Source organism: Etheostoma spectabile, unplaced genomic scaffold (genome assembly GCF_008692095.1).
Source record: "Etheostoma spectabile isolate EspeVRDwgs_2016 unplaced genomic scaffold, UIUC_Espe_1.0 scaffold00006330, whole genome shotgun sequence".
NCBI lineage: Eukaryota > Metazoa > Chordata > Actinopteri > Perciformes > Percidae > Etheostoma > Etheostoma spectabile.
The window spans coordinates 98674-120846 of NW_022603358.1; the positions used below are offsets into that span (position 1 = coordinate 98674).

Here is a 22173-nt window from a genome sequence, read left to right on the forward strand (position 1 = left end):
CAGGTGAACTGCTTGGAAGGCAGCTATGCTCACCACTATACCACCATCGCTGGACAGTAGCCCATATATTTGGGCTGACAGTTGAGAAACCTTCCCTTGTTAACTATGACGTGGATGACTGAGAACCTACTATATCATGACATGTTTAATTTACTACATTACAATTTTTGAGAGAGGTCCTACTAATCATCTGTGGGATCAGTCAGGATGGCCGAGCGGTCCAAGGCGCTGCGTTCAGGTCGCAGTCTCTACTGGAGGCGTGGGTTCAAATCCCACTTCTGACAACTTGTGTTTTCATCTGGAACAAATGTCAGAGATGTGATATTGGTAAAAACAAACTTAGGAGTTCTTTGTAATTAAGAGCACATGAATGTGTTTTGTGAGCATTATTATTGTCAACAGATTAAAGTTACCATGTGTTGTACACAGTAGACATATCTACTGCTGTATTCACTGTCTGTGGCAAGTCCTTTAAAACCTGTTCTTGACTTGCTTTTTCCCACATCCTCTGAACGCTTAGCTAACTAAAGGACTTAAATTGGCCAGTAATTGTTGCTTTTTCATCTTCGTTGTGATTGTTGTGTGCCTTTAATATCACACATGTGGATATTATGAAAGAAAGTGCCAAGCAAACCCTTGCAACACTTTGACAGGTTCCATGGTGTAATGTTAGCACTCTGGACTCTGAAATGAAGTGATTTGAGTTCAAATCTCTATGAAACCTTTTTTAAGCCACAGCACAGGTGAAAAAGATCAACCTTTCAACTTTCCACATCTAGTTTAAAGTAAGCTTACAGGTTTAATGTCCTTTACCATTTAGACTGAAAACAGTATGTTGGTGGGGGCATGTTGAGGAGTCACCTGGTTGTTAATGTAATTGGAAGGAGCTCCAAATTTGACAGTGTTGACTGGAAGTGATAGGCTTTGAGTTACGTGGGGGATACACACTTTGCATTCAGTCTCGTAATCACCACAGAAATTAGGTATCACTGAGATTTGAACTTGTGTTGCTGCAGTCAGAGTATACAGTGCTCATCCTGAATGGGCCAGTATAGTGCATCAGAATTTCTTGTTGAATGGTCTATTAGCGTTGGAACCCCCCTTTCCCCACAGCTTTCAATTGTCAGAAATGGGTGGGGGAGTGGGCACTGTGTCCAAACCTTTCTGTGTAAAAAATGTACGCCCATATATTTGGGCTGACAGTTGAGAAACCTTCCCTTGTTAACTATGACATGGATGACTGAGAACCTACTATATCATGACATGTTTAATTTACTATATTATAATTTTTGAGACAGGTCCTAATGCCCATCTGTAGGATCAGTCAGGATGTCCGAGTGGTCCAAGGCGCTGTGTTCAGGTCGCAGTCTCCACTGGAGGTGTGGGTTCAAATCCCACTTCTGACAACTAGTGTTTTCAACTGGAACTAATGTCTGAGACATGACATTGGGACTAAAGAATTTAGCAGTTTGTATTTAAGGACAGCATATTTGTTTTTCAAGTTGTTTTTTAAGTACAAAAGGCTTGGCCAAAAAGCAAGCCCAACAGAAGTCTTAGCCAAAGTCACTGTAGGACAGGCTTGAGCTATTGGTAGGCCACGCTCACACAGAAAAATTTAAAAGTATGTAGTTCAGTGATTTATAAGTATCCAAGAGCCGCTTGTTATAGTTTCTCTCAGAGGAAAAGCAAGATTATCAGCAAAATATGCAAGCTGAGGCAGGAGCAAGCAGCAAGGCGTCTGCACTGTAAGAAGCAGAAAGCAAGTCAATATTCAATTGGATTATTAATACCAGACACGGGCAAAGGGCAAATCGTAGTGTGCTGACTGTGTCTTTGGATTCCTTTGGAGGCAGCTTAATTGATTGATATGCTGCCTTGTTTGTACAATAACAGAGATCTAATGTTTTATCAAATCGGGTTGGGCAAGTAACCTTTCGGCTGACTTCTTGACAAATAAAGCAAGTAACATCACTCAAGAAAGCTGCAATTGCTGGAAATCCAACCCAGGGCAACTGCTTAGAAGGCAGTTAAGCTCACCACTGTGCCGCCATCGCTGGACATTACAACGTTCACTGCAAGTCTTGTAACACATCTGGGCATTTAGACTGAAATTAAATGTTATGAGATGCATTGGTGGAGACGGGTGGCATCCAGTACCTATGAGATAATACAATATGGTTCATGAAAGCACAACTGTGATTTAGTATAATGTGATGTGTCATTGGTTTGCTACCATCTTCTGTGTTGTGATATAGAAGCAGTGGAAGTGGTTCCTTACACAGATTTGCCATCTTAAATACTGAATGCAACAATTTCCACTCAACTCCACCTTCTTTTTGATCAAGTTTCAGTGGTCTTGTCTATTGTAAGTAATGAATGGCTTCATGAATAGACAACCATCATCCCAATGTATGCCATTAACAGTCTATGAGTGGTCAATTAGAGTCCAGTGACTTTCTTTGGTGCAACTCCTTTTTCCTCCAGATAGAGCTCATTCAGCATTAGAAAGTACCAGTTAGTGCTGCATATCTATTCCAAAATCCCCATTCTTTTATTTATTTAGCCAGCGGTGGACAACTGCTGACATGTACTTGCTCTGCATATGTTAGTGTCTAATGATAACCTCACAACCAAGACAACCCCAAAGAGAAGCACTTATGAACCCAATAATCATCAGTGTCTCCATTTGAGGTGATCTGAATATGATTACAATGACATCCATCTTCAGTTAGTCAGTAGCATTGTCATGTTCAACTTCCCCAACATGTAGCACTTACTGCATACACAACTTAACTCAGTGCTTGTGTTTGGTTAGTTTTACTGCCAGAGTAATGCATTTTACTAGTGTTGGGAAGAATTGTGAAACAGACAGAGATATGTCTGATGATGAACTCACAACCAAGACAACCCCAAAGAGAAGCACTTACACACTTAACACAATAATAATCAGTGTCTCCATTTGACATGATCCAAATGTAAATCCAAGGCCATTTATCTTCAGTAAGTATGTGGCATTGTCATATTCAACTGCCCCATCAAGTAGCACTTACTGAATTTAACAGTCTTTTACTTACGAAAACCTTTCAGCATTGTTCAACCAGTAACCAGGGAGAATATTCTTTTAAACATTTCTTATGGAGGACATCCTGGACTTCAGAGGTCAGCAAAACTACCCCAACAAGTAGCACTTACTGCATACATAACTCAAGTCAGTGCTTGTGTAGTTCTGGTGCCAGAGTAATCATTTTACTAGTGTTGGGAAGAATTGTGAAATAGCCTGTCTCTGCATTTATTCAGAGATATGTCTGATGATGAACTTACTACCAAGACAACCCCAAAGAGAAGCACTTATGAACACAATAATCATCAGTGTCTCCATTATAGACGATCTGAATGTGATTACAATGACATCCATCTTCTTTTAAAGTCTGTAGCATTGTCATGTTCAACTGCCCCAACAAGTAGCACTTACTGAATTCAACAGTCAAGTCGATGCCAAAGTTAGGGTAATAGGAATGACTTACATAACATTTCAGCATCGTTCAACCAGTAACCAAGGAGAATATCCTTTTAAACATTTCTTTACGGAGGACATCCTGGACTTCAGAGGTCAGCAAAACTACCCCAACAAGTAGCACTTACTGCATACATAACTCAAGTCAGTGTTTATTGTTTAGGTAGTTCTGTAGCCAGATTAATGCATGTTACTAGTGTTGGGAAGAATTGTGAAATAGACTGTCCCTGCAGTTGTTCAGAGAAATGTCTGATGATGAACTCACAACCAAGACAACCCCAAAGAGAAGCACTTATGAACACAGTAATCATCAGTGTCTCCATTTGAGGTGATCTGAATGTGATTACAATGACATGCAGCACGGGGGAGGGTAAAGATTGTTGAGGTGAGTGAGGGTGGGGGGGGCATGCCATGAACAGATTGAAGTATGTGGGGATGGGGGAGCATGGGGGGGGGGGGGGGGGGGGTGATGGGGGCCGGGTTGGCCATTGCAGCAGAAGCAGGGCAATCAAAGCTGTTGTAGAACTGGTTGAGTTGGTTTGCCCCCCCCACGCCCCCTCCAGGAAGACGAGGACTAGGTGGACACCAACACCGAGCCCAGTATCAGACCCTGTGGATGTGAGGAAAGCATCTGAATATCTCTGCCTGCTTTGATTTGTACTCAACAGAATCCAGAGTGAGTCCAGCTGACACAGTGGAGATCTGCTGGATTTCAGTACAATAGAGGAATGGAGGTGGACCAGGACCCAGAGCAGTGGACCAACCAGGTCCCCAGAGGACCAGCAGCAGGCCCGGCCTCTGGTACCAGCCATGTTCAGGTCAGTGTTCAGGACACAACAACCAGTCTAAACTAGGAGGCCTATTCACAAGACCTAGATAGTGGATTAGGCCGGGGTTTTCCAGGGTTTCTGGATGTATAAACAAGGCTAACAGCTAGCCTGCTCCTGACCAGGCTAACAGCTAGCCTACTCCTAACCAGGCTAACAGCTAGCCTACTCCTGACCGGGCTAACAGCCAGGCTAACAGCTAGCCTGCTCCTGACCAGGCTAACAGCTAGCCTGCTCCTGACCAGGCTAACAACTAGCCTGCTCCTGACCAGGCTAACAGACAGGCTAACAGCTAGCCTACTCCTGACCAGGCTAACAGCCAGGATTTATAAATCCTGCAATCTTTGTTCACTCAGCAGTGCTTTTACCTTCTTATTGCATATAATATACAACAGGAGCATTCTGCTGTTCAATTAAGTCCTGATATTATTTTAACATTGTGAGCATTATTTAAATAAATATCCATGTGACAGTCATCGGTGCTGTTACGTTGCATCTATGAACCTAATAAACTGCCGGTCATATTGTTGTTAGAAGTCTGGTGAATAGAGTATGACAGTTGTTGAGATCATTAGCAAAGGCTGATACAGTTCTTAATGAGTCAGTGATGAAGGATAATATATAACGTCCTCTACACGTGATTCTATAACGGTTCTAACAGCAGCAGACTGGCCAGAGACCAGCACATCTCTTTACATCATCTATTTCTTTTTGTTTTCATGAGAATAACAGCATATCACTCTTCCATGTGCTTTGTATTTGCCATTCTTAGCACACAGTGTGTTTTGACCAATAAACCGGGACTATAATTTGGGATGATTCTACAATTCTTCAATGTCCATATCTCCTTATTTATGGTCTTAGTTCACTGGACCACTAACTATATAGTGGAGACTACTGTACACTCATGAAACAACAGGATGAGGACACCTCAAGGGTTTTTGTTTATATTATGATATCACAGTGGCGGCTGGTGAAAAATATTCTCGGTGGGGCAGTTTGTGCTGGGGGGGGGGGGGGGGGTTCTGGGGTTCCTTTTTGAATTTTGTAGACGTGATTTCCCGCATTCTGGTGCATTGAACGGTGACCAGCTGGAAGTCCCACTTCATTCACAATGATCAATTCATGTGTTGGTAAATTGTAATGTTTCACACATATCAACTCATATTTGTTATTTCATGTGGGCCAATAAAGTAAAAACGAGACATTGTGAGCTGTTGATGCAGTTTTAAAACAGGTAGTTAGTCCTACACTTTGACTAGGCGACACAGGCTCTTATTTCTTCATTTAAAGATCATAAATGCATATTGTGTTGAGATATTTCTATTGTAGTAGACATGATTATAGAATATCATCAATTAAAGTTGGCCACGATAAAAAGAGCTGTGTGCAGTCAATTGAGGAAGTGGTTTAATGGGAGGCCACTGATGCATAGGTTATGCTTGCAAGAAGTCACCCCCCCCCCCCCCGCTTGTGAGGTTATGGTAAAGGTTTGAGTGAGAGAAGAGGGCGTGGTGCCATTCAGAATGTTAAAGTTAAAGTGTACTACGATGATTGTGTGGCAATGTGTGAGACGTTTAATGGCAGGAAATAGTCCAGTAGGGATGCGTGTTTAGGTGCTCGGTCAAAAAGGTCACGACAAGGAGGTTGGGGTTTTTGTCACCCCCCATTCACAGAATGAACTTCTGCCATCCTGGGGTGAGGGGAGAGGACACTTGGTTTTTATATATATTATTACATCAGTTTTAAACTGATGAATACACTATTACAGTCATGTATACAGTGGACATTTAGTTGATTAATTTCATTATTTGTATAGTTTCTAGATTTTAGAGTCCAAGAGAGAGACAGAGATAGAGGTAGGTATGTAGGCTATGCATCATATTCTAGCATTGTTGATAAGATTTTTTATTTTATCTTAATAGTAATTTCCTGAGTAACATTATCTTCTGCCAACTTTTAAAGTGCTCATATTATATTTGTAGACTGATTACGCATTCAGGTGGTCCACCATCATCTGCCACACTTTCTTGTTTCATTACTGCGTTGCAGTTGTTTCATTAAAGTTTGCCTGAAAGATTTGTGTATATTTCAGAACATGAAGAGTGCATTTGCTTTCATTAAAACATGTCAGCAATATTTTTCTTCAGTTTGTCATAAATTATTGAATGAATAGTTAAAATTGTGAGTAAGAGAAAATCCAGGGTTTAAAGAAGGTTGTTCACTAACTCTCTCTGTTTGTCTCTCTGTTTGTCTGTTGCTATAGAAACGGAGAGGCAAGGGACCCAAACGTCAGCACTGTCAGCACTGTGAGAAATCCTTCACAACATCTGGATATTTAAAGGTTCATCAGAGAGTTCACACTGGAGAGAATCTACACAGCTGTGATCAATGTGGGTCAGTTTTCACACAACAGTGTTACCTAAAAACACATCAACGCATTCACACTGGAGAGAAGCCGTACAGCTGTGATCAATGTGGGGCAGCTTTCACAGTGCAGAGTCACCTAAAAACACACCAGCGCATTCACACTGGAGAGAAGCCGTACAGCTGTGATCAATGTGGGGCAGCTTTCACAACACAGGGTTACCTAAAAACACATCAACGCATTCACACTGGAGAGAAGCCGTACAGCTGTGATCAATGTGGAGCAGCTTTCACACAACAGAATAACCTAAAAAAACATCAACGCATTCACACTGGAGAGAAGCCGTACAGCTGTGATCAATGTGGGGCAGCTTTTTCTCAGCAGAAGAACCTAAAAACACATCAACGCATTCACACTGGAGAGAAGCCTTACAGCTGTGATCAATGTGGGAAACGGTTTTCTTATAGTAGTAACCTTGAAAGACACCGGCGTGTTCACACTGGAGAGAAGCCGTACTGGTGTGATCAATGTGGGAAAAGGTTTTCTCACAATAAAAATCTTAAAAATCACCAGCTCATTCACTCTGCCTCGTTGTGAACATGTTTCAGAGCCAAGCTGTTTCCTCCTCCTCATGCCCTGATTGCTGTGTTCTTATATTCTGATCTTCTCTCCTCATTGAAGGCTGACCAGCAGTAACGACCATTTAAGATTAGGAAATATAAAGTGTTTGCATTAAAACACTACCAAAGGAAACACATTCTTCTGCTCTGAATTAGGCAGACTAGTTGCTAATAGGGTATTGCTGCCCTCTACTGTATGTTGCCGACATTCTCAAATTTTTTTTAGTTTTTTACCATTAAGTCCACAACTGAAAAAGCACACCATCCTAGTGAGAGTAATAAGTATAGATTATAAATTGAACAGTCATCCTAATTAAATGTTCATTTAAAGCTCGGATCCCACACTTACTTACAGTGCCCTCGAGTCAATCTTGCACAGTGTTCCAGACTCCACTAATCCACAGCTGCTGAAGCGCCTCGCATGGATGTCCCTTCATCATCTTTATCCAGCTCCCGACAGAACATGTCCACTTTCTTGGATGTAGTGAATGTGAGCGTTCTCCCTCCGCGGGTTACTTTCAGGGTGGCTGGATAAATAAGAAAGTTTGAGACGCCTTTGGCATGTAATTTATGCTGTACTCCTATACATTCCTGGTGCTGCCGGACGGTAAAAGCACTGTAGTCAGGCTTAAAGTGCAGCGTTGCATTGGAGTCCTGAATCGGGCCTTCCTGCTGCCCCCTGAAGGACTGCTTGGCGGTCCTGGTATCTCAGACACCTTCAAATCAGCGAATGTGTCAGTGTACCCTTGTCGTTGATTCTGTGTGCTCTGTCCATGTTGATGGTGTTCCTGTTCTGTAAGGAGGGAATCCAAACCAGTAGCTGTTTCTGCAGGAATCCCACTGGGTCGTCTTTTTCAGTCTAATAATGCGAACGTTGTTGTATCTCAATCTCTCCTCCATTTTGGCTAGCTTAAACTCAAATTTCTTCTCGTCATCAATGCCGGTTTCTTATCTGTCTGTTGTCTCCCTGCACCAGGTCCCGTACCATAGCTTCCTGTCTCTCAAGCTCTGTCCTGATGTGTTGCAGCAATGCTTACTTCACTGCGTCGTGGACCGCTTATTGAAGCACATTTGTTGCTTTTCCAGAACCTTTTTGCGCCTGCAGACATTCTACTAAGTCACAGTGTTAACAAATAAAAACGTAGAATGAGAGAGAAGGACTTGGTTTTTATTGTAAAATGCAGAGGAGGATGCGGAGCCTCAGCTCTGAGCAACCCTTGCAAACACCGGTCACGTGATCTTTTCTATAATTTAGAAAATACATGTTTAAGGACTTTAGGATGAACAGAAACAGCAATGTTCAGTATAGTACTTTTCCAGGCTGCTTTCTCATTTGGGCCTTGACGAGGCATGGCTGCTCTAGGGCTATTAGTTTTAACCTTTGAACACACTTTTGAACCCTTTAAATCTCCAAACTTTCCATCAGTAGCATCGCGAGACTACACAGCAAAAAAACTAATGTTTAAAAACCAATGTGTGGAAGGCCTGAATTTGGACTTTGGGTCAAATTCAGTTTAAAACCTTTTAAAGTTAACTCTGCCTGAACAGTGTAATTTCTTTTAACAAGGTGCCCTTTAAGTTGTATGTCTGCATTAGCTTAAGTTAAGTGTATTGTCTTGTTTGTGTTGTAGTATCTATAGAGATTTGTGGTGTGGTATGGAACCATTGTCCTTTCTTTTATGTATTATGAAACTTATTGCCGCCGGTCTTGGCAGGACTCCCTGGAAGAAGAGTTACTGTAGCTCAATGGGATTGTTCCTGGTTAAATAAAGGCTAAATAAAAATAAAATGAATCTGTAGTATGTCCAAACATTCCTCTCTTCATTGCCGACATACTGGAATTCGGCCATGTTTAATTGGATGCTCTCCAGTTATTGTTGTTTGGTAGATTAACATTATATTTTCCTACTTTGGGGACTTTTCATTTCATATTCTTTGTCTGACATTTTCTATTCCCTGGTTGTATTTTCTGTGACTGCATGTGATTTTAAATCTGTTGGAGTTTCTTCAGACTAAAGCAAAGACACTGATGATGTCATCCTAAAGAAACATAAAGGACAGCAACCTGTTTCCAGAGGACACTAAAGAATGACGGAGCAGCAGGAAACAGAGCAGCTCAAATAGCAAACAGCTGATTTATTCATCTGACTCGTAGAATAACGCCAATGATTGACTTGTTTTAAATGTCTGGGAATGTGGAACAGCTCCATGTTGACTACCTGAAATAAAACAAGGCCACATGCTGATTATTGGGGACTTGATTTGATGGATTTACTCTTCCTGTTGTGTCTCTGTTTAAATTTAAAGGTAAAGTCAGCGTCCACTAAAGGTTGTGTTGTTTCTGCTTACAGACTCAGATCTTTACTCTAAGTGTGTGACGACATTATGGGATGGATCCCTACAGAGATAGACCTTTTAGTTAAAGAGGAACATCCTTTTAGTTTAGATCCTTTAGTTTCCAACCAGACCAGAGTGGTGATTGTAGGAACAGTGGAAAGATGAACCAAGACGGCTTTTCATATGCATATTTTCCTTTTCTATTGACTATAGTTGTGTTTGTTATTAACAGAAATCAACCTGTCAACAAGAAGCTTCTTTGTTCACAAACAAGAGAAGGCCCAATCGAGCCAGACTATGAATTGATTCATGAAATCCCTGTTGTTGTTACGTAATCAGTCCCATATGGTTAGGATTCCTGGTTTTCACCCAGGTAGCCTGGGTTCAACTCCCGGTATGGGAATCGATGAAGGTCTCTAGCAAAATAAGTAAGCTCTGTCTTATTGGTCTCGTATTAAGTCATAGATGTAGTTTGACGTACTACTCGTCATTAATGGCGGAAAATAGGAACAATCCCAGGTTTGTCTTCAGCACTGTGTGCAGGCTGACGGAAGGATACAGCTCTGTTGAGTAAAGTATTCCCATAGCTCTTAGAAGTAACAACTTTATGAGCTCCTTCAATGATAAAATTATAACTATTAGAAGCAAAATCCACCAAGACCTGCCTTTAACTGGCACTGACTTATCTCTAAACTCAGGAACCTTAGAAAGAGCTGTAAAACCAGATACATGTTTAGACTGCTTTGCTTCACTTGATCTTTATCAATTTTATTCAATTATTTTTTCATCTAAACCACCAACCTGCCTCTTAGACCCCATCCCGACTAGATCAGATCGATCTCAGTTGGTACATGTTAACGATGAATCCTCCATGCACGTCAAAGTTAGTCATGGAGTCCCACAAGGATCTGTGCTCGGTCCAATCCTATTTACTTTATATATGCTTCCTTTAGGCAATATTATCAGGAAGCACTACAAACTTTCATTGTTATGCAGACGATACTCAATTATATCTATCGATCAAGCCGGATGAAACTAACCAGTTAGCTAAACTTCAAATGTGCCTTCAGGATATTAAAACGTGGATGAGCTGTAATTTTCTAATGTTAAACTCAGATAAAACTGTAGTTATTGCTCTGGGACCCAAGCACCTCCCTGACGCATTATCCAAAGAGATAGTTACTCTGGGTGGCATCACCCTGGCCTCCAGCACCATTGTGAGGAATCTTGGAGTCATCTTTGATCAGGACATGTTGTTTAATTGTCACATAAAGCAAATTTGCAATAGTGCAAAAGAATAGGAGAATTAAATGTGGACTCTTAAACATCAGATTCCTCTCTTCTAAAGGTGTACTAGTAAATTAATTAATATCAGATTTTAATATTGATTTATTTTGTCTTACTGCAACCTGGCTGGGAGATGGAGAATATCAGTGATCAGGCGGTGGAACCGGGCTATTGAAGTCCCGTCCATGCAACCGATGGATATGATCAAAACTTGTATACAGCCCAACCACTTACCAATCACATCACTGGAAAGTCAGCATTACTACAGGGTTCTGACAGGGTAGTGGATGTTGATTCATCAAAATGGACAGTAAACTGCCAGACCATAACTTGCCGCTTTTCATGGGCTGTCAACAACTTTTCCAGCAGTTATGATTCATCTCACCATGGAAAGGTTGAGGGTCATAATCTCTTGATGCATCACCCTTTTAGAGAGTCTAACATTGTGTCACTAGCAAAGTTGAATTAGCAGAGGATGGTTTTGATCTGTCGACCTCTGGGTTCAGCACGCTTCCGCTGCGCCACTCTGCCGAAATTCACCTCAAATGTGACTTGAACCCACAATCCCTGGCTTAGGAGGCCAGTGCCTTATCCATTAGGCCACTGGGGCTTTACAGCACCCAAGTTCACCAGTTCAGGAGAAATACATATACAGTTCAGGAGCCATAATGAAACAGTAACCTTGACCTTTGACCTCCAAAATGGAAATCAGTTCATCCGCAACTCCAAGTGCTTCCCTCTAGGGGTTCAGAGATATTGCATTCACAAGAATCAGTTGGACAGACATGAGGGCACAGTCACCTTGAAATTGAACCTTTGACCTGTAGTGGAAGTTTCTGTTCAGCGAGGGAGGATTTGTGTTGAAGAAGAGACCTTGTTGAAACAAAATAAAGACAGGCTGCAAACTGGAGTAAAAGTTTAGATATTCGGTGAAAGAGTTTAATTATTTTCTTGAGAGAACAATCAAAATGAAAAGGACTCATCCGAGCCAGCACTAACTATAAGCTTCATCAAAGAGGAAAGTCTTAAGCCTACTCTTACATGAGGAGATGGTGTCTGCCTCCTGAACCCAAACTGGAACCTGGTTCCACACGAGAGGAGCTTGATAGCTGAACACTCTGGCTCCCATTCTACTTTTAGAGACTCTAGGAACCACCAGTAACCCTGCATTCTGGGAGCGCAGTGCTCTGGTGGGGTAATAAGGTACTATGAGCTCTTTAATATAAGATGGTGCCTGAACATGAAGAACTTTGTAGGTGAGAAGAAGGATTTTAAATTCTATTATGGATTTTACAGGAAGCCAATGCAGAGAAGCTAAAACAGTAGAGATGTGGTCTCTTTTCCTGGTTCCTGTCAGAACACGTGCTGCAACATTCTCGATCAGCTGGTCTTTATGGACTTTTTCAAGCAGCCTGACAATAAAGAATTGCAGTAATCCAGCTTAAAGTAACAAATGCATGGACTAGTTTTTCTGCATCAATTTTAGACAGGATATTCCTGAATGTGATGACTACTGTACTGTGGAAACTGCGGTAGGCCTTGCCACGATTTCACGTCAGGAATATTTTTCCGTGTAGGTTATTGAGAGTTCAGCTCAGCAGAGTTTGACTGTGAGAAGTCAACATGAACAAAGAAATGTGTTTTATCAGCCAACAGAACCACCCACTGGGGCAGAATAAAGTCCAGTGTCAAGCTGTCTGGATCTGAAGCTCTAGCCAGGTGCCATTCCTCGCCTAAAACAATATGAGTCATTCCAGTAAGTTAAAAGGAAACTCTCATCTACAAAGATACATTTGATACATGTGACTCCCTGATGGTCTAGTGGCTAGGATTCGGCGCTCTCACCGCCGCGGCCCGGGTTCAATTCCCGGTCAGGGAATGGTCAGGACTTGATAGATAAAGGAGTAATGTTTTGTAACCATATACAACAGAAATATTACATATTTTACCCAGGGTTCTTCTCTTATTCAATGATCTCAGAAAAAGTAAAAAAATCTTATAACTTTTAGGGGATGTAGCTCAGTGGCAGAGCGCATGCTTCGCATGTATGAGGCCCCGGGTTCAATCCCCGGCATCTCCAACTAAATAAATAGTGTTATTGTCCAGTTTATCAAAGAGCTGCAGAAGCTCTTATTCTGAAAGAGAAAAGTATTAAAAGGCAATCTCCTTGTGTTCATGGTGATTAATGCAAAAGTCAGTCTTAATGTCCAGATGTGTTGCAAGATTTGCAGTGAGCAATACATTGTCCCATGATTGTGGTTTAGTTGTCAGCATAGCTACCTTCCAATCAGTTGACCGATGTTGGATTCCCAGCCATTGCAGTAGCTTTCTTTGAGTGATGTTACTATTTAACTTTGAATTATACAATACCAGTGCAAGCATTTTGCCATGGTTTGATTTCCAGCCACCACCAGGTTTTGAAGCCATACACAACAGTAACATGACATATTCCACACAGGTTTCTTCTCTCATTCCGTGATCTCACCAAAAAGTCAAAAACATCTGAAAATCTTCAGGGGCTGTAGCTCAGTGATAGAGCCCATTTTGAGTCTCAATGCCCAGATGTGTTACAAGATTTTCAGTGAATATTGTGCTGTCCAGCGATCGTGGTATAGTGGTGAGCATAGCTGCCTTCAAAGCAGTTGACCTGGGTTCGATTCCCAGCCATTGCAATAATTTCATAGTGTGGTTACTTGCTTTATTCGTCAAGATTAGCCAGAAAGGTTACTCGCCCAACCCCATTTGGTGAAACATTAGATCTCTGTTATGGCACAAATAAGGGAGCATATCAATATTACAAGATACCTCCACGAGGATCCACAGACACAGGCAGTGCACTGCGATTTACACTTTGCCCGTGTCTGGTAACTACTACTAACCAATTGAAAGGTTTATGAACAGAGCAGAAAGCAGCAGAAAGGCAACAGGTGTGTTTTTCAACTATGATTTATACCATAGCAGTGCAAGCATTTTGCCCAGGTTTGATTTCCAGCCACCGCAGTTGCATTTACCCGGAAGTGGGTCGGGTTGTCTTGAAATGGGCGGGGCTTTAACCGGTATGTTATTTTAAGCATGTAATTGATATGGGTTGATCAGAGGCAGGGGAACTCTGTTCAACGGATCAAATAGATTGAAAAAATTAGAAAATTAAAAACAAATCTCCAACAGGCAGAGACGCAACGCGAGTCGCATTCTACCAAGCACCATGTCTGAACAAACCCCACGTTTATCAGAAGTCTACTGGTTACTAAGTAAGTACTACAAACCAAAGTAAAAAAGAAACCTGAAGCTGAAGAAACCCTTAACGTTAACGGAAAGACCCACGGCCCTGATTGGCAGAGAGAGAGAGAGAGAGAGAGAGAGAGAGAGAGAGAGAGAGAGAGAGAGAGAGAGAGAGAGAGAGAGAGAGAGATGTTTTTTCTCAGTGTTATGTGTGTGAGTGAGCAGAGTGGCACACAGCAACACAAGGAATCTGTATGTGTGTAGGGGAGGGGCGCTGTAACTAGCCTATCACAGAATAGTGTAGTATGTATGAGGACCTGTCATTTCCAGCAGGTATTATGGTAGAGTCTTTAAAAGAGCTGCAAAAGATATTACCTCCTGTGGTAATCTGACTGGTAGGGTTATTGCATTACACATACGTTTTTATGGGTGTTTCGGCAGGTATGAGTAATGTAGTGTCCATTTTCATAGATGAAATAACAGGTGCAACAGGTGTGTTACTTTTAGACTACGATTCATACCATAGCATTTTGCCCAGGTTTGATTTCCAGCTACCGCAGTTGCATTTACAGGTTTTGAAGCCATATTAACATTAACATTACATGTTTTACCACGGTTTCTTCTTTTGTTCAGTGATATTTCAAAATCCTTTTGGGAGTCATCCCAAAAGGATTAATAAAGATAAGTCTAAGTCTATCTCAGAAAACAGTCAAAAAATCAGTCAATTAGCAGGAGATGTAGCTCAGTGGTAGAGTGCATGCTTTGCATGTTGTAGGACCTGGCATCTTGAGGAGGTTTTATGGTAGAGTCTTGGGAAGGACCAAGGTTCCAACAGCTTACGGGTTGTTAAGTTAAACATTTGGTAGATGTTGCAACTATCTTTTATGTGAGCTTCCTGATTACCCAGACATTGATTATTCACATGTAACACTTGTGATTGGCTGGTGTTTTGGAAAAAATCATTGTGAGTAGAGATATAAACATCAGTAAGGAGTCTACCAAGTTGCCTTTTATCATTTTAGTTTTTGACACCCAGTGAGGCTTACCGCGATTGTACGGACTGCGTCAACTTGTGTTTTTGGCTGCTCTCGAGCAAGTTCAGACCAAGTAAATGTTCAGCCCATATTCACACAGACCTAAACCTACTCACTTAATGCTGGTTACAATATTCTAAAATCAACAATGCCAGAGAAAAATGTTTGTTCCTATCACATTGACAAGCATACCGTTAGTTACGGCCACTGTGTTTGTCACAATGTGGAGAGCTGATGCTTGCAGGTTGTGTGGCCGAGTGGTCTAAGGCGCTGGATTAAGGCTCCAGTCTCTCTGGAGGCGTGGGTTCAAATCCCACCACTGCCAATTACAAGTGATGCATAGCTGGAAGCCAACCAATGTGATGACTTGGCTTTATAATTTGTGCTGAACTGACATCTTGGTGATTGGGTTGGTGAAGTAACTAAAATCATAAGAGGCAACTTGGTAGACTCCTTGCTGGAATTGTTCCTCTTAGACCTGAGGTTCAAGATTGGCTAAACACTCCTTTCCAGAAGAAGGCACACACCCTCTGGTGCCCCTTTCTGTAGAGGGGAACCACCACCCTGGTCTGCCACTCCTTAGGCACTTTTACAGTCCTCCACGCAATGTTAAAGTGGCGTTTCAACCAAACAGCACCTCCACACCCAGAGCAGCATTTCAAAAACATGTCTTTCCTGTGGCCAGCCAAAGTTGAGGTATGAGAAGGATGGTTCTTCCGTCCCCTTCTTTTACCAGCAATGTCAGGTATTTCTACTGCTCCACTAAGGTTTTTAAAGCCTATGGTGCTGAAGGTCTGACAAACCCAAAAATGCCCTTTAACGACTTTGCACAGACAGAGTTGTTTCAATAGGAACTGGATGCCACAAAGAAAAGGGTGGAGGACAAAAAAGGAAAAGGACCCCCACACAGGAGCCCAAACAGACCTCATATTCACACTGGATTCCCTGGAGTAGCAGAGAAGTACATTTACTGCCCTGCTAAAGTCTTTTCTATTTACAAAGACCAGGGCATGGAGAAGAAAGAGTTCCGGGATTCGGCTTTTTATAAGTCAGAAAAACGGAAGTGGGAGGTTGAAAAAGGAAAATTATGGAGTGTTGTATATACTGTATATTTTGCACTATTGGACTCGCTGTGTTAAAACTGTCAATGATGTATTTAAAAAGAGTAAGAAGACTCGCCCCGATGGTGCTATTAAAAACCTCCTTCACCATTCTGGCGGGTACAATGTCTGAGGGACAGTTGGTAGGTTTCATGTGTTGTACAACCTCACTAAGTAACATCAGAGAAACAGGCTTAAATTCCTCAAACACAGTTGAGTGTGTAGGAGAAGCAGATAAAATACCTTAAAACCAGCACTAGGTTATTTTCTTGATAGATGCTACTTTGTCAATAAAATAACCGAGAAATTTCTCACATGTACTAATTGACACATCTGTCGGAGCAGAGGAGCATGGATTTATGAGTTAATAGTATTAAATAACAATCTAGGTTCGTGGTAATTGCTAGCTATGACAGAAGAGAGATGCTGCATCTTCACCACCTTCACAGCATTCTGGTATGTGATAGACTGTCCCTTAATACACCCAGTGACACATGTAGATTGTCTTTCCATCTTCGTTCAGCTTGTCTGCAGTGTTGCCTAAGGGCCCTTGTGGTGTCATTTAGCCAGGGGTCCGCCTTAGGTTTAACAGCTTTAATCCGATAAGGGGCAATAGAGTCTAGGATTTCAGTGCATGTGGAATGGAACACAGAGAGAATGTTATCTGGGGAAGAGGGAGAGACCAGACCATTCTTGGCATTAAACTGTGAGCTCACAAACGCAGATGCAAACTCTCCAGCTGAAGAGGAGGTGATGCAGCGGTGCCTAGAAGCTGAGGAGACAGGCTTAATTGCGGGTAGTGGAACATGTCTATGTCTGTGGATCCTCATGGAGGCAGCTTGATTGATTGTTATGCTCCCTTATTTGTGCGATGTAACCGAGATTACATTTTTTATCAAACCGGGTTGGGAGAGTAACCTTTCTGGTTACATTTTGACAAATAAAGGAAGTGATGTCACTCAAAGAAAGTTACTGGCTGGGAATCAAAGCCATATCAACTGCTTGGAAGACAGCTATGCTCACCACTATACCACCATCGCTGGACAATATAACGTTCACTGCAAATCTTGCAACACATCTGGTTATTGAGACTGAAAATAAATGCTCAGAGATGCATCGGTGGCTTCCAGTACCTATGCAGTATTATAATATTGTCCATGAAGGAACATCTGCCATTTGGTATATTGGAATGTTAGACCACCATTAAAGGATGGCTTTCGTTGTCGGCAGGACTTGAACCTGCGAGGGGAGACCCCAATGGATTTCTAGTCCATCGCCTTAACCACTCGGCCACGACAACCTGAAAAGCAGTTGTGTACCTGTTTGCATAAATGTTCATAAACTTTTCAATTGGTTAGTGGTAGTTACCAGACACGGGCAAAGTGCAAATCGTAGTGCACTCCCTGTGTCTGTGGATCCTTGTGGAGGCAGCTTGATTGATTGATATGCTCCCTTATTTGTACCATAACAGAGATCTATATTATCAAATCGGGTTGGGCAAGTAACCTTTCTGGTTACTTCTTGACAAATAAAGCAAGTAACCACACAACGAAAGCTACTGTGAAGGCTGGGAGTCAAACTTAGGTCTAACACGAGAGGCATCCTTTAACAGAGATCTGAGTGTTGCGTGGTTATTGTAAATAGGTAATGTTTGAGAAATATGGTATGGTTTTAGACAGAATAATGTATTGATGAATGCAGCAGTAGCATGTAAATCACCGTAGTTTTAGATGTTAAAATGTGCACACAAGAAAGCTACGGGATTACTGTGGGGAAAAGGAGAATGGCTAGGTTAACTGATGATTTTAAACATTGTGAAAATTATCAAATCACATGAACACGTTAGTATAGGAGCATATAACATAAACCTACAGTCTCAGGATGGTATAGGTAGCGCTTCGCTACCGTGATGGCCGACATGCGTCCAGTCACAGTTATCGACAATGAATGAGTATTTCACGTTGAACACTTACGATTGAGTGGTCATTGTGCGTACAGATGACTTTAGTTACTTCAAGATATGAACTAAGAGTTCCACAGAAGAAACAGAACTGTACATTCTCACACTGAATGCTTTCTAGCTGTTTAACATTTGCAAATGGCAGTGGTGGGATTTGAACCCACGCCTCCAGAGAGACTGAAGCCTAAATCCAGCGCCTTAGACCACTCGGCCACACTACCTGCCTTCACAAGTTCTCCACATCGTGACAAACACAGGGACGTAACTAACGGTATGCTTGTTAATGTTATCGAAACAAAACTTTTGCAAGTCAAAAGGCAATACTTTATTGAAAAATGCCAGTACTTTATTAAAAATGTTATCACTCTGTCATTTTTCTCTGGCATTATTGATTATGAGAACATTGATTATGTAACAGCATTAAGATAAACAGGTATTTATTGATCCCAAAAAAATGGGAAATTACGGTGTCACAGCAGCACACGTACATTAGTCACACAACACAGAATATAAATATAAATGAGATACAAGGAAAAAATATGCATACATACAGTATACATGAAATAATAATAATAACAGGAATAAAATATAAGAATAAAATATTAGAACAAATATTCAAATATATACAGGATGGGAAAACACAATGTGCAAGCCTTCCTGATCAGTTTGTTCAGTCTGTTTGTGTCGCTGGCTCCACAAAGTATTCCACCAGTGCCCTGTACCCCCCTCCTGTCCATCCCTTATACACCCAACAACTGCAGAGTCATCAGAAAACTTCTGTAGGTGACATGACTCTGAGTTGGACTGGAAGTCTGTGGTGTATAAGTTGAACAGAAAAGGAGACAGCACAGTCCCCTGCGGGGCCCCCGTCCCACTCACCACCACATCAGACAGAATGTATTATGTCAAATCTTGTTATGACCAATAAGAATGATAAAGGTCTCCTTTGTATGGGCCTAATCATTCAGTGGACATCATGGGTATTGGAAAAAAACATTTTTCCCAGTGAAAAGGTCATCATTGACGTCACTCATGTGGGAGTCAGAGGTGGGAAACTGGGGCTAGGATTTGCTAGAACAGTTTCCCAGTTGGTGACATGTTGACAACTGACGTACCTTCATGTGTTGAATGGTTAGAAACGTTTCATAAATATACAAAATTCACACAGTGCCATTGCCAGTAAACGGTAAACCAACACAAGTCAAGTAGGTCTATGTTTTTAGCTCTTGTACACACTGTAGTGAGGAACGTAATGCCTAATTAAAGAGCTTTGGGGTGTCCTTTGTCATTGTGGCCTCCATGTTTTCACACACCTGATGCTCTAGGCTACGCCCAACAGTTGGTGGCAGTAATGCAACAAATTGTTATGCCAAACACTAATATGACAGAAAAGAGGAACACACATCTGTTCACTCCCTATCTCACTCCCTATTAAGCCCCTTTGTACCAATCCGGAAGTTTCCCGAGACTGGGAGTTCTCCCTTATTAGACATTTTGCTGGCAGTCTGAAAAACAATGTAATGATGGGGGCGGTCCCTGATATTCCCAGGTGGCACGAACGCACCAAAAGGACACCCACAGAGTCCTGGGGTGTGGTCTAATCAGCCAGATTAACTGGAAACACCTGTGTGGGTGTTCATCAACAGATAGGAAACAGGTGTGTGTATGTTTCTCTAGACGGTATATTAACTCGGCTTTGAACTAGTCCAATCAGAACCATACCAGAACTCCTAATAGCTACTGCAGAACAACCTGTTGCGATCATGCTGTTTGTCTGGGTTTGCGTTTTTGTTTCTGCTTTCGCCGACCGCTTTGTAACCGAACAATCTCCTCCGCGTCCCGGTAGCTATCAAGAAGTCCCGGTGAACAGTACTGATGTTGTAGAAGCGGCGCAGTTTGCTGTGGTTGAATTCAACAAAGCCAACACAGTAGACCTGTTTAATTATGCAATTCTGGACATTACATCGGCTCAAGTTCAGGTAACGTTAAACCTTATTTTTCTATTATGGAAGAGGATTAGGGCCAATGTCAAACTTGTCACTTAATCTTTGAACTCCTGAGTTTCTTTTTGACATTGGCCTTAATCCTTTCATATTCAATGACTTGCATTGTTTTATTGGTGATCACATGTCTGAGTCCTGTTTCCTGTCACTTTAGACCGTCGGAGGATTTAACTACTTCCTGGAAATGCTCCTGGGACGTACAACGTGCAAGACCGGCAACACTGCTGCTATTAAAGGCAACGCTGCTGCTAGCGACTGTGATTCCAACTCTGAACCCAAGGCAAGTGTAAGACTTCAGGTTGTGTTTGAAACTCAGGGGAAAACACACCTTAAAACCCAACACTGGTCTGCCCCAGTGCATCAATGTCAAATGTTAAACAAGATGCATGAATTGTTTGCTTTTTTCTATATTTCAGGAACTTAAGTGCACCTTCACCATCTATGTAATCCCTTGGGAAGATTCACGAGTCCTTTCTCAAAAGGAATGTAAAGTCAACCACTGATTTGGACTGACGTTGTAAATAAACTCCTTGAACTGGGTTTCTGTGCCAATATTTATTAAAATGGGCCACTATAAACCAGGGAGGTCATTAGCTCACAGATATGCCACTTGTGAGTTGAGTCATATTATTCCAGGGAGTGACTAGGGAAGCTTGTCTGTGCTGTAAAGCTCAGCTTGTGTCTCACACGGCCGCTAAATGGAGACGAGACTACACCTCCACTCTGCAACCACAGTTCTAGGGACTCTGCATTGATGCTAGCATCTTAGAGATTCAAGTACCTAGACAAAAATACACATTTGTATATATTTTGCTGTTGGAAGGTTAGATTTCAACTCTGTGGGATTAAAATACATGAATATATTCTCAATATTTAGTAAGCAGTTAATGCCCCACCTAGTGGGCATGGTGTGATTTCCAAAGCATAACTGAATTGGGAACTAGAGGTGCATGCTGGAGTCTGACTGTACAAACATGCCAACAGTGGCTCCTGCTACAATTGCTGTAACACTCCACTTGTGTCAGACAAATGGCTGCTAAATGGAGATGCAACCAGTCTGCAGAAGGACTCTTGAGGCCCAACTTGTTCAGACCACTAATACTTTAATTTAAAATGGTTCAATTCTTTCCCTTTTTATTTGTGTTCTCGACCCACCTTTAGACCCTTTGCTCTGTTCCAGGTACCAAACTTGGTAACGTAAAAACCATTCCCCAGTCTAAAATGTCTTTTTTTTTCTTTTAACTTTACCTATTCCCCTTAAGTGCGACCCTCTTGGGGGTCCAGACCCCCAGGTTGAGAACCCCTGAGCTACTGTACTCAAAGACATTTCATTGTGGGAAGGCTGTTCTATTTAGTTCTTTTCATTCCATATGTTTTTTGGCTCTTTCACTTCTGCGTTATTTAAACCATTCAAATCTTCAGCTCTTTCATAAAAACATGTAGGTTTAAAGTGCTTGTGCTGTCCAGATTACCACAGGAGATAATATCGTTTGCAGCTCTTTTAAAGACTCTACCATAATACCTGCTGGAGATGCCAGGTCCTCATACATGTAAAGCATGAGCTCTACCACTGAGCTACATCCCCTGAAGATTTTCAGATTTTTTTGACTTTTTTCTGAGATAGACTTAGACTTATCTTTATGAATCCTTTTGGGATGAAATCTCACTGAATAAAAGAATAAACCTGGCTAAAACATGTAATGTAAATGTATATGGCTTCAAAACCTGTAAATGAAACTGTGGTGGCTGGAAATCAAACCTGGGCAAAATACTTGCACTGCTATAGTATAAATCATAGTCAAAAAGTAACACACCTGTTGCTTTTCTGCTGGACAATACAACGTTCACTGCAAATTTTGTAACTCAGACTGAAAATAAATGCTAAGAAATACATTCATGGA

The 22173-nt window shown here is 41.6% G+C and overlaps 7 non-coding genes across 7 annotated transcripts; 5 read left to right on the forward strand and 2 right to left on the reverse strand.

The window, feature by feature from the left end:
• The first annotated feature begins 201 nt into the window (after nt 1–201).
• Nucleotides 202–284, forward strand: trnal-cag (transfer RNA leucine (anticodon CAG)). The gene has a single exon. It is a non-coding gene; the product is annotated as a tRNA-Leu (tRNA).
• Nucleotides 285–12760: 12476 nt separating this feature from the next.
• Nucleotides 12761–12832, forward strand: trnae-cuc (transfer RNA glutamic acid (anticodon CUC)). Its single transcript has one exon. It is a non-coding gene; the product is annotated as a tRNA-Glu (tRNA).
• Nucleotides 12833–12961: 129 nt separating this feature from the next.
• trnaa-cgc (transfer RNA alanine (anticodon CGC)) lies at nt 12962–13033 on the forward strand. Its single transcript has one exon. It is a non-coding gene; the product is annotated as a tRNA-Ala (tRNA).
• Nucleotides 13034–13553: 520 nt separating this feature from the next.
• On the forward strand, nt 13554–13625 carry trnastop-uca (transfer RNA opal suppressor (anticodon UCA)). Its single transcript has one exon. It is a non-coding gene; the product is annotated as a tRNA-Sec (tRNA).
• Nucleotides 13626–15452: 1827 nt separating this feature from the next.
• On the forward strand, nt 15453–15534 carry trnal-aag (transfer RNA leucine (anticodon AAG)). Its single transcript has one exon. It is a non-coding gene; the product is annotated as a tRNA-Leu (tRNA).
• A 1993-nt stretch (nt 15535–17527) lies between these two features.
• trnas-aga (transfer RNA serine (anticodon AGA)) lies at nt 17528–17609 on the reverse strand. Its single transcript has one exon. It is a non-coding gene; the product is annotated as a tRNA-Ser (tRNA).
• Nucleotides 17610–18408: 799 nt separating this feature from the next.
• Nucleotides 18409–18490, reverse strand: trnal-uag (transfer RNA leucine (anticodon UAG)). Its single transcript has one exon. It is a non-coding gene; the product is annotated as a tRNA-Leu (tRNA).
• Nucleotides 18491–22173: the final 3683 nt, after the last annotated feature.